This window comes from Hipposideros armiger, unplaced genomic scaffold (genome assembly GCF_001890085.2).
Source record: "Hipposideros armiger isolate ML-2016 unplaced genomic scaffold, ASM189008v1 scaffold_648, whole genome shotgun sequence".
Lineage (NCBI taxonomy): Eukaryota > Metazoa > Chordata > Mammalia > Chiroptera > Hipposideridae > Hipposideros > Hipposideros armiger.
Window position 1 is genome coordinate 168,365 of NW_017731998.1, and position 12,233 is coordinate 180,597.

Here is a 12,233-nt window from a genome sequence, read left to right on the forward strand (position 1 = left end):
TAAGCATGATAATCGCAGGATCCATCCATGTTGTCACAAATGGCAGTATTTCATCTTTTCTTATGGTCAACTAGTATTCCATTGTGTATACATACCACATCTCTTTATCCAATCATCTATTAAAGGACACTTTGGTTGTTTCCATGTCTTGGCCACTGAGAATAATGCTACAATGTACATAGGGGTACATATATCTTTATGGATAAATGTTTTTAGATTTTTGGAGGTAAATACGCAGAAGAGAGATTGCTGGGTCATACGGTAATTCTATTCCTAATTTTTCGAGGAACACCATACTGTTTCCCATTGCAGCTGTACCAGTTTACATTCCCATCAGCTATATGGGGGTTTCTTTTTCTCCACAGCCTCTTCAACACTTGTTAATACTTGTCTTGTTAATAAGAGCCACTCTAACACGTGTGAGGTGGTATCTCATTGTGGTTTTGAACTGCATTTCCCTAGTAACTAGTGAAGTTGAGCATCTTTTCCTATATCTGTTGGCCATTTGGTCCACAACCTCTCCAATCTTCAGGACCCCTTACTTTCTGTGGTCATTTGTGTTTGCTTCTTCTTTGTTTCTTTGACTAATTATATTTGTCAAATGAGAAAAGAAATGTTATCATTCCTGGTTCAAATATAGTTTCTGGCTTTGTGTTTGACAGAAAAAAATTCCTAAGTAATTGTTGTTTCCTATCTTCCTACCACGAATAGACTTTTTTAAAAATCACTCCCTCACTCTCTTACTGTACTCCTGTTTTCTATTTCCTCACTTATTCTTTCAAATTATTATTTTATATCTTTACCGCCACTCCTCATCCCACTGTCAATATCCTTCCTTCTCTTTTCCCTCCCATCTAGCTCAGAAAGAGAGCTAATATTCATCTGTAGTGAGTTTTCTAGTACTAAGCAAGTACTCAGGACAGAGCCAGTAATGCTGCCAAGTGTAATAAAAAACATATTTGACCTCTGTGGTTAAATGGGAGAAGGCATGGGTGTGATCTTTTTAAGCTCATTTCGTAACTAGACTTTTGTTCTCCACTTGGGGAACACTAAGACGGTTGCTTTTGCAATAATAATACATTGAAATAGTTATCAAGTTTCAAGGACTGAGAAAAAGACCAATACTTGGAGAAATATAATTTAGAAAATTAATAAAAATGTTCATAGAAACCTCTGGGCACTGGCTGGCTTTCACAGACCACTGAAGGAAATTTTTCTACTGCAGAGAGAATCGGGACGCACAGGAGCCCACAGTTGCCTGCTGCTACCCTGACAATCAGGAGGCATGAATTGGATATTGAAAATATTTTTTTTAAAAAAAAAGGTTTGAAATTGCATGAAAATCAGATTATCAGGAAGGAAATTAAACTGAATTTAAGAGCAGAAAATAACAAAGTACTTTGGAACAGTTGAGTCTGACGCTGTGCATGGTTTTACTCTCGTGCTTTCCTAAGGTTAAGGATAGGGTTGAGGTAGAAAAGTGACTGGGAAAACGTCCCTCCCCTCAGCCTCAGGTGCCAGGTGCAGGATGGATATTCCAGGCAGGACCTCTTCCCTGCATGCAATAAATGATTCATTGTTTGGGGATGCTGTTGATCATGACTCAAAATATTCTCCCGATTGGCCTTATAGTTTCTGTTCTCGTCTTCATTTCCCTCCCAGTCTCTACTATGCCAATCACAAATGGCTGAGCTCGAGAGTAATGGGGACTGTGCCTAAAAAAAGATTCCTGTTACATTTAAAATGAGTGTTTTTATGGGAACAATTCTCCTGTGTTCTCTTACTCATCGATTTATTAAGTTATAGAAAATAGTTTTCAGTTTTTGTTCCATAGTAACACTTTCGTCCTTTGAAACCTTATGTGGAAATTCAAGGAGGATTTCAAGGAGGGTTTCAGAGCACTGGGGATGCAGAATCTCCACTGAATTTTCACCTCTACTTTCCCTCTTCCCCAAAATGGCCCCTATGTGGCATTCATCCAATTTCTGAGGGTCTGTATACGATCTATATCTATATTGTATCTATATCTATATCATCTATATCTATAATATATAACCTACAATCTATAATTCATAATTAATAATATATATATATATATATAATATAAAAGACTGAGGGATATTTGTTACCTCTAACTTAAATTCTTGGTCATTATTTGGTAGATTATTTATAAAATACTATCATAAGGGAGAATGCATAATGTGGGAATACTACCTGATCTTAACAGGGTATGAGATTTCATTAGAGGCTGAGAAAGATGAAAGGGAAAAAATATTGCAAAAAAGATAAAATTGCTAAGGCCTCTGAAAATTGTGCTCAAGTCTGATCTCTCATGCATAGAGGAACAGAATGAGAGCCAAACATACGTGATTCATTGAGAAAGCGCCCAAGATTTTTGTTGTTAACAAACATGAGCCATGAGTGAAATAGAGTTTATTTATTATTATTTTTTTCCTATCAGCTTTCTCTCCTCTGCTTTGCTAGCAAAACAAAAACAGTTGAAAGATCAGGTTTACGGTGAGGAAATAGTATGTTAATTTTGAAGAAACTGAGAAGTAGAATAGACAGAAGGTCAAAGAATGGTTTTGCATTTGATCTCTTCTGAAGCCACCCCAAATAGTCAGGCCATCTGAGAAAAGTTAGTATGCTACCTTGAACAAACAGATTCAAGAAGTCTTCCACCATTCCTCTACATCTGCTGCTCAGACTATAATCTCTTTCTACATAAATATCTTCTGTCTGTTTATTCAACAAAATATCTTAAGTGCTATGATGAGCCAGACACTTCACTAGGTACCAAACAGGATTTTGAGGTGACTCAATTTGGCCACTTAAGTTTTTTCAGAGACCTAGAATTTCTTGTCCTATCTCAATACTGATGAGAAACCATTTGCATCATTTCTGAAGGATAACGTTAATTTCTACCCCTCACTGAGAGCATTATCTAAGAGAATAAAAAGGGGAGATATCTTATTCAATCTAGTGTTAATGTATCAGTATAAAATATGAGAAAGATTGTAGACTAATAGTACAGGAAGTATTTTTACTATTTGCTTGAATGTGAGACTTTCTACCCTTCCCCCATAGTTCCTTAGAGGTTTTAAAAGGAAAGAAATGAAACTCTCATCACTCATATATTTTTGGTCAAGCAACCCTGAGGGCTACTTCCTATACTGCTATGTGTAAATAATAGTCTAGTGCTGAGGGCAACTGGTTTGTGTTTTATTTTATTGTACTGATGTAAAGCAATTTTGGTCTCCAACTGAACATTTCATTTCTTCTTTATTAAATTTCACAATTATTCTTTTACCTCAGGTACTTAGAGTAGTAGCACTTAGATTGCTGGAGAGCACGTTTTCTCCAATGTCAGAGCTTATCATAAAGAATCTGGTGCTTTTCAGGCATGAAATCCAGGCAAGACAAGCTGGAAATGGGTCCTTCGACCCTCAAGGGCAAAGTGCAGGCACTGGTACAACAGAAAAGAAGGAGGGTGAGCTGACATAATGTATAGCAGATCAACCTGATGCCTAATCAATGTGGCAGAAGGGTCAAATATTCATGGTTGAGATGTGATTGATAACAGACTTCAGGTCTGTGAACCATCATTACAGAGAGAATGAATGTGAACTTCGCTGAGTGTGGAGGCAAACAAAGGACACAAGCTACAAGTGAGTATGATAGATTTAAGGCCAAGTTCAAGTGTCACCTCTCTGACTACATCAGCCTTCACTGCTCTTCCTCTTCAATAAACTTATATATTGCTTCCTGCACTGCTATACAATTTAACATTAAACCAGTTCTTCTTTTTTTTTTTTGTATTACTTGTTCTTCTTTATAACACTTTTGAATACCTTATGCTATTAGTTTAAGAAATTATACCTTATTCCTTAACGAGCTTGCAAGGCTTTAAGGGCAGTGGTTTCTCCTCAAAGAGGTCAAGGGGTGTGGCAGAATTCCATTAATGTAACCATATTAACTACATAATATATCACTAGTATCATGTTTAAAATACAGAATTTGTATTTTGACAGTTTATGTAATTTGCCCAAGTGTTGACGTTAAAATTTAAACCCAGATCTACAACACCCTGTAGCTCACATTTATTCTAACATAAAGAAGCCCTGGAATTCCACTCAATCAGAATTCTAGTTTGAACTTAATCCCCTTCTGGTTGTACAACTGTGGACGTTCATTTCCTTTTTCTGAGCCACAATTTCATTACCCACAACATGAATATAATAACTCTCCTGAAAGCCTCTTAATATTATATAATTGAAATTTCAACAAAATCATAATACCTATGAAAATATGAAAGACACTCAACTATTTATAAATGCCATCGTTTTTAAAATGATGATGAAATGAGGAAAATAAAATTCAGGAAGCGGACCCATAAAATATTTAATCAATTCTAGAAGCCTTTTATGTTATTTTAAAGTTTGATTTCAGGTAGGGGTGTCTGTGTGTGTTTACTATGTTGAACAAGGTTGGTGGATGTGGAGAAAAAAAGTTTGATATCTGGAAATTATTACCTTAGCATAGCATATACGTAGGAAACCATTTAATTCTGCAAAATTCAGTTGTTAATACACCAGGGAACAAAATTCAACTAAAGTTATTGATTTGATGTATTGAAGTGGTAATTGTGCCCCATAAGATAATTATTAAAAACTAGTATTTTTTGTTTAAAAAAAATCTGGAACATTGCCTGACCTGTATTTCCTAAGTATTCCTCTCCATTACCCAAGACATAATAATTTAAATTCAATTTGCTGGGAATTTGATGTTTATTTGAAGTTCTAATTGTGAAAGGCTATTAAATTGGTAGCCCCTACACACCATGCCTTCTAGTTTTCAGATAATTATGTAATCCACTCCTACATTAATGCTGGGCTTGGCCACATCATTTGCTTTGATCAATCAGACATTAGCAGGGCAATGAAAGACTTAAGAAGTAATTGCACACTGGGGCTTGTCATCTTAGAACCCGCATCCACCCCCATCCTGGAAGCCAGGGAACATTCTGTAAAGAAGCTCAGACAAGATTACTGAATAATGAAAGGTGACACAGAGAGAGACCTTAAAGAATGAGAAACCATCTTAAAATTATAGCCCCAAATGAGTTCTCATTTGAATATAGCTATGTGAGTGACTTCAATGAAAAAAGTAGAGCAGAGAACCATCCACAGAATTGTGATAACAGATGTTATTGTAGCTTAAATCCACTAAGTTTTTGGGGTACTATGTTTTGCTTTAATAGATAGCTAAAACACTAATGGAAATTCAAATATCATAGATAAAACACAAATTTCAGCCTCTACTGTTCTAATTGGCCAGCTTCCTCTCATGTACATTAGTATAAAAGTAATCAGAATATTGAATTTTAATCCTCTTAAACTCATTTCCCTTTATCACCTAAAACTCCAGACTCTGGTTTAGGGAGATTGATGCTCCTTCTCTATATGTTCCCATAAGGAGATACAGGAGGCAAACTTTGATTTCGTTTTAACTCCATTTTTCTTCAGCTTTTTGAGAACTATCACACCTGAGTTTGCAAATAAGTTATTTTTGAAGAATTGGGAAAGTAGAATAAAAACTTTGAAAAAGCACTTGTGAAATGAGAATCCAAAGGATACATCTCTGAAGGACTTGACATTTCCACAGCATTCTCTCTCATAGGGGATACCTCTATCTAGCTTAATATGCATGGCCCAATGGCTCAAAAACCTCAGACATCTTCAGGTGTCTTTCATTGACTCCCACTCACATTGGGATGATAACCATTTCTGTTCCTGGAAGGGCTCTAGCTCTCTGAATCTCTTTTCCTCCTCCTTCATTCCTTTCTTCAAGCGTTCTCATGTTTCAGCTATTCTCCCTAGATGGCGCTTTGAGTTTTTTTATAAAATGGCCAATTTTGTCCATTACTTCACATGTCTCAAAGAATCATGTGGTGGACCCACAGCAGGAGAATGAAGAGAAAGTTTACAATGACAGTTTTCAAGGGCTCCTTTATAATATTGTCCTTATGGTAAGTTACAGACAGGTTTCTTACTTGTCGAACCTATTAAATCAAACGTATGAACCCTTTTTCCCAGTGTCAGATATCTATTCTGGAGGCAGCTTCAATCTAAACCCATACAAACAATGAATATTATACCTTACCTGGCTCATAACACTATTGCATTTCTGGAATTAGTAAGCATTGTTGCTCTGCTTAACAGAATAAAATAAGCTCTATGACACTTTATAAACTCCTTTTTGTACTACTCCAAGTGACGGTCTGGATGGACCATTTTAGTGTATGAGGAAAAAAAAGATTTTATTTTATTTTATTTTATTTATTTGTCTCCTAGAGAATATGGGGGGCAACAGAAAAGAGGGAAATAGGGGAAAAGGTGAGTGGCCAACTCTTGAGGCACAGAAAGTATTTACTTTTTAATGTAAATAAAACATGAAATAGTTGATTAAACAAAAACAGTAGTTATTAATAAGGGAGGTATGCCTCACTTTCTGTTCCAATGTTCACTATTTTGAAGACCTAATGTGGTCCAATCCTCTCATGAATGAAAAAAATGCATAAATAAAAATCTATCTTGGATGTTTCTCCCTTCATAGCTGATGAAATGTAACTCAATGCATATATTAAATGGAATATCTGAAAAGCTTAAACTACTTAAGTAACAAATATGAATTTTATAATGCAATCAAATTACACCAGTACTTTCCTCTAACTCTCTCCACCCTGAAGACTCAAATTGTTAAGGGTTCACACATAGTAATTACACAAACATACATCATTAATTAATAAATATCAGTAAGCATTTTTATTTTACGGTGGCTTTAGGCATACAAAATGATTGCAAAGATAGTACATAGAGTTCCTGTACACCTCACATGCAGTCCCTCTTATTATTAGCATCTTACATAGTGTATTTGTCACAATCACTGAACAATTACTGATATCTTATTGTTAACTAAGTACATACTTTATTCAGATTTCCTTAGTTTATCCCCAATGTCCTTTATCTATTTCAGAATCCTATCCAAGAAACCTCATTATACATAATTGTCATGATTCCTTAGGCTTTTCTAAACTATGATGGTTTCTCAGACTTTCTTTGTTTTTAGGTGACCTTGATCAGTTTTGAGGAATACTGGCCCAGTATTTGTAAAATGCAATTTACCTGAGATTGGTCTGATACTTTTCTTATGGCTAAATTGTGGTGATATGTTTTGGGGAAGAAGACCACATTAGTAAAGTGCCATTCTTAGCACGTCATATCAAGGATACATACTATCAATATGAGTCATTATTGTTGATGTTAATCTTGATTACCTAATTTAAGATTGTATTTCTCAAGTTTCTAAACCATAAACTTACTCTTATCCCCCCTTTTCTATATACTGTATTCGTTGGAAGAAAGTCATTGTGCTCAGCCTACAATTACTGAGTGGGAAGTTATATTCAACTTGTTTGAAGGTGAAGTATCCAAAAAAATTACTTGGAGCTTTAAAAGGGATATTTATCTCCTCTCCCCAATTTATTGTTTATTCAAGTATTTATATATGTTAGTGTAGACTCACATATATTTACTTTATACTTTAGGTTAAAATCCAATACAACTTAACTTTTATTTTTTTTCTCTAATTGTCCCAGCTTTGGTCATTGGAGCTCTTTCAGTTGTCTCCGGTACCCATTGGACATACTCCCATAATCCTGTTGTTTTTGTTTGTTTGTTTGTTTTTAGCACTTTTGCTTTTTGGAATTATAAGATGCTTCAGGCTAATCTTGTATGTTATTCCTCAAGTCCTAGAATAAGTTACTTCTCTAAATAATCTTGATTTGTTTTGTTTTAATTAGAGAATAGTATTAGAAACCAATAGCAAGACACTAGGTATGCTCATTGCTACTGGACTGTCATTGGTTCCACGCCTCAAAGCTGACAGAGCAAGGGAATATATGTGTGTATACTAACCACCCATGTACTTACAGATACCTATATACATTTCTATATATAACCATCTGCATATCTATTAAGCTAAAAATGAGTTCTTACTAATGTCTCCTCCTCTAATCCATTATTATATACCCATCTCTCTATCCCACTTCCCTGACTTATCTGAAGGCCCCCAGTCCAAAAGTGTGATAACTGGATTCTACCATCTGTCACCCATCTGCTTGATTGTTCAATTACAATTTACAAGTGTAATGGTTTCAAAATGTTTAGCCTGTTATCTCTATGGAAACAAACAAACAAAAAACTTTGTTAACTAGTGTGCAGAGTTTTGTAGAATTCCATTTGCCCTTTGTCTTTCAGAATCCATTCATTTCCAAAGTTACTTAAGTCAGCACATTATTCTGCCCTCTTCACAATGATGCACACATTTGCAATATATTTGGATTATTTGTCACAGTCTGCATTCCATCCTTGGATCCCCTCACCTACAAAATATTACACACTAAGATTTACTCTGTGTTGCACATAAATTGGTATAGCCGCTATGAAAAACAGTATGGAGGTTCCTCAAAAAATTAAGAATAGAATAACAATATGACTCAGCAATCCCTCTTCTGGGTATCTACCCCCAAAATCTGAAAACATCTATCTGTAAAGATGTATGTACCCTTATGTTCATTGCAGCATTATTCACGGTAGCTAAGACATGGAAACAACCAAAGTGTCCTTCGATAGATGATTAAAGAAGATGAGGTACATATACACAATGGAATATTACTTGGCCATAAACAAGGATGAAACATAGTAATTCATGCAACATGGATGGATCTTGAGATTATCATGCTAAGCAAAATAAGTCAGACAGAAAAAGTCTCCTTAGAATACATTTTCTTACGAGCGAGAAAAGAAAAAAGGAATAAAAGGATGGACTGAATGAGGAGCCTGAATTTTGCCACATAATGCTGAAAAGGAGACTTGATCTTTTCTATTTTGAACTAATGAAGAGTTGTCCAGCTTGGACAGACTGGACCTGTAGAATTTCTCCATCTATGGCATCAATTTCTTATTTCCCCTGGATCTACTCCATTTTCAATGTGCACAGCACATTGATAACATCCATCCATACTATTTAAGAAGCATTTTGTCTGAAAATTTGAAGATGTTCACTCTAAACAATGGCAGCTGCAATAAAAAGAAAAAGGTAGCACACAATTGGGGAATTTAATGTGATAAAGTTAATTAGGTGATGAAAACTTATTCTGTGCCTTCAATGGAAAACTAACGGTGAACTGATTTGATTTTTTTTTTAATCTTCCCCATAGGTCTATAACCTTATATACTTTTCTGTGTAAGACAAGCACAGTATCCAGAGAGTGCAGTATTTTAATTAACTGCCATGGGAATGTTTAGGTGTGAAATTAGTCACCAGAGGGAGCCCATATTATTCCTCAAAAGCAATCACAAAAGACTGAGGACAGAATGAGAATATATGTAGAGACTGGGGCAGAGAAGCTCAAGGAGAGTACAGGGTGTTCTTTTACTGTTTCTTGAATTATAGTATCCCCTCAATTTCAAGCTTCAGAATGAACTAACTTTGATAGATGCAAGGCTTTTCTTTTTATATAGCAAAGACATAGGAAGAAAGAAAATACTTTTTTTTTTATTTTCTTCAGTGGCTATTTATCAATTGACCTCCACATTTGCTTAACATGAAAATTCCTTTTGTATATGTTGGTTCAATTTACCCATGAATAAGACATTTTATTAGGTTTCTGGGCAGGTTAATTGTGGTAATTCCTAAACAATGCAAGTGTCAATAATTTGTCTGATTCTTTTCAAACTGAAATCAATCTTGGACATGTATTTACCAAATGAAATTGTCTACACATTTTGGTTTTTTAATCAAGCATGAATGGAAGCAGAGTTTGGAAGTAGAACAATCTCTTTACTCCAAAATACTTCCTCTTGTGAAATTTCATAGTTTCAGGAATCTATAAAATGGGTAAATGAAATATATAAATGGTTATCAATCAAATTTGTCAATCAAATGGTTGTCAGTTCAAATTTGCTAAACAATGGAGCTCTTTTTTTAGTCAAATTTAGGATAAAATCTCAAGGAGGAATTTTGGTACTATATAATTGAATCATTTGTGTGCTTGATTGGACTGAAATAGAAGAAAATTCTATATGCAATGTATTCTATTATCTCTACTGCCTTTGGTTACCCAGATATTAAGCTCAAAGATCTGAACAAGATCATGGATTATTCAGAATTTTTTATGTTAATGCTCATATTTCTATTTCTGAGACTATGACTAAAACTCTACTGGAAATTGTACATTTTTTTCAGTCTGTAATGATGATTTGAATTGACAGAACTGCCTTTACACGTTAAATTCTGTAAAAACTGTATTAAAATACCCAAGCAAAAGGAGTGACACTTGCCACTCCTGTGCAAACACTCAACTCTTCAATCCTGAATGTTCATTACCCACGCATTTATTCAAAATGTAGATACCCACCTGATTTTACAATACTTGCCTTACCATCCCTAGTTGGAATAAAACAGTAGGTAGACTTCATGCATGTTGGCCCCATTCATTCCGGAATCTGTAGGTGAAGTGCAGTGCAGTAGATATTGGGTATGTGTTCTGCAGTGAAAGAGTTGACTCCTGATTCCCACTGCCATATTTTCTACCTGTGTGACCTTGGGGAATTTACTTAATCTCCCTCTTTGCTTCCCATTTTAAAACTGGGAACTAATAATAGTGTTTATTTCAAATAGTTATTAGGAGCATTAATAAGCCACTCACGTATTAAGAATATTATCAGGGACATGGTAAGTTCTTGGTAAATATTATTTGTTGTTGCTGATCTTTTTATTACCGTTGTTGGTGGTGTTGTGATATTCAACAAAAAGGCCAATTATGACCATGACCATCCCTGAATCTCCACATTTCACTCTCCTCAAATGGAACTGAGCTTCCTTTGATTTTTGACTGTCGTGTTTTTTTGCCTTCAATTTGACACTTTCATATATAACTGAAATGTTCTTCTCCTGTTACTACTGGAATTCTTCCCCTAATGATTTCAAATTCATAAACTTGACCTCCTTTCCAATTATTTCACTAGCTATGTATTTGGAATGAGTATACATGTATTTACTGTTGTCAAAATATAAAATGGTAGAGTGAACCTGAGGAGACATCTCATCTTCGTGCATTTGAAGCCATTTTCTATAGAATTACTCCAGCAGAAGTTATACAGCACCATTGTGGTGAGAAGCTCAGATCTCTGTCTTGTCCTGGTGAACACGGATCTGATACACAGACCTTAGTTGGGGAGGACGTGGGGATAGTGGTGGAGGCAATGGGGAATTGTAACGGGATAGAGGACATCAAGAGATCAAGAAACATCTGGACACTGCAAGCCATGACATTTTCACCGTATGTCTCCTAGAAAGTATTGTAGTTGATTCCAAAACTAGCTTATAATGAGAACTTAAGACAACAACAAAAACAACAAAATCACAATAGGCTTCTGAATTAAATTTGTAGCTATACACTAAATATATAATATGAATATAAATAAAATTTTATTTTTCTCTAAAATGCTATCTAAAGTATTTTCCTGAAATGTAGCTGTCTTATATGACCAAAAATCTCACTTTAAAGTATAAAATTCTATATTTTTCCAATCTTATAAAAATTAAAATAATTACTAGTGGTTCTCTGAGAAGACTGTTAATATTTTCTGTTTAATTATTATGGTATAGCCTTTTATTCCACATACAGTTATTTTAAAGAGTGACGATGATAACAATATATACAGGCAATTCTCACTTCTATGGTAGTGTCAGTTCATAAAAATGCCCATGCACATATAACTGTATGAAATGATCATAATCAGTGGGAGAAACTATACTGTTTATATAATTGTTCCATGACCTTTAAAAATTTTTACCAAAACATTAAAAACTCTTACTGTCAGTTATAGATCTATAGAAAAATTTTAAAAAATAGTAAAACTAATATTTATCTAGTACTGTAATTTAAAACATGAGAAATAATAAAAAATGATGTGTTTTAATTCTTTGCAAAAAATAAAAATAAAAGCATGTATCAATGTATCAAGAATAGTTTGAGGTCCGGCCGAGTGGCGCGATGGTTAAGAACTCGCTTGGGACGCCAGAGGGCCCCGGTTCGGATCCCACATATGAGGGCCAGTGACACTGCCCTCCACAGCTAAGATGCTGAACAACAGCTGAACCTGGAG